The following is a 1,418-nucleotide window of genomic DNA, read 5'->3' as shown; positions in this document are numbered from 1 at the left end:
GGGATGTGTTTTGGGTCTATATCCTGTTCCTTTGTTTCTCCTGCTTTATCTTTGTTCTTTGTGTGGACTGTGGTGCTCTGTTGTTTCTGAGGCATTGTGATGTTTCTGTGTTTATATTTAATTGGTGATTATATGTTGGAGTGACTTGCTCACGATTTTCATTTTCTTTGTATCTCATCTATGTAAGCAGGGCACTGTGCTGTGTTCTTCTATTCACTAGTTGGCAGCACTTATACACTCACCACCTGTCTCCTTTCCCATTGTCTGCTTCCTGCATGCCCCTGCTGTCCTTGGCAAATGGAGCCTAATCTTAGGTCCCTGGAATCTGAATGAGAATGCTTTCACTTTAAAATCCAAAATGGCCACTGATTGTAAACATTCAAAATGGCTGCACCCTCCAGACAGCCAAAAGTCTACAGCTCAGGTGTTCTCCCTCCTTGCTGTTTCCTTTCCTAGTCATGGCATCCTTGCAGCCCTTGGAGACCAGGGATGATCTTTAGGTCAATTCTCAGGTCCCAACACCAGGTGGAAATATTCAGGCTTTCAGTCCTGTCAGAGTAGCTGACAGTCCACTGCTCCGACTGTCTCTGTACTCATTGTTTTCATTCAGGTTTTTCCACTAGTTGGTGCCTAATCCACTTCTGTGTATTTCCTTTCAAAGCTCAGGGCTCCAGGATTATCTTCTGTATATCTGTCAATTGGCTTCTCTTTTCTTTGTTGAAGAGGGTCTGTGTTGCTTGTCTGCCTATTGCACCATCTTATCAGAAGTCCCCCTATGTACATTTTGGACTTTTCTTTCTTTCCTCTCTTTTTAATGACCTTTTGCTTTTTTCATGTACAAAGTCCTTGATGTCATCTCATAACTTGTCTGATCTTTGGTCACTAGAGTTAAATGTATAAAACCTATTCTTGAGATGATCTCTAAATTCAGATAGGATATACTCTAGGTCATGCTTTGTCTCTTGTGGACTTGTCTTAATTTTCTTGAGCTACAACCTGAAATTATATATGAGCAATTTATGATCAGTTTCATAGTCAGCCCCTGACATTGTTTTGAATGATAGTGTTGATCTCTCTATAATTTCTTTCCACAGATATGCTTGTTTTGATTCCTGTGAATTCCATCTAGTAAGGTCCACATGTACAGTCACTGTTTATGTTGTTTTTTTAAAAAAAGGTATTTGCAATAATTGAGTCATTGTTCTTCCAGAATTTTATTATGAAATCTCTAGAGTCATTTTTTCATCACAAAGGCCATATTTTCTAGCTATCAAGATTTCTTCTTTGTTTGCGATTTTCTCAATTCAATTACTAGCAATGATCATTACATCTTTTTTCTTTTTCTTTTTCATTGCTATCCTTTTCCAGAAAGGCCTGGTGCTGTAGTGCCTAAAGCATTATTTGACTGCTCACCACAA

The sequence above is a fragment of the Orycteropus afer genome, unplaced genomic scaffold (assembly GCF_000298275.1).
Source record: "Orycteropus afer afer isolate SDZICR_OR568_19922 unplaced genomic scaffold, OryAfe1.0 scaffold00276, whole genome shotgun sequence".
Taxonomy (NCBI): Eukaryota; Metazoa; Chordata; class Mammalia; order Tubulidentata; family Orycteropodidae; genus Orycteropus; species Orycteropus afer.
This window is presented reverse-complemented; position numbering follows the sequence as displayed.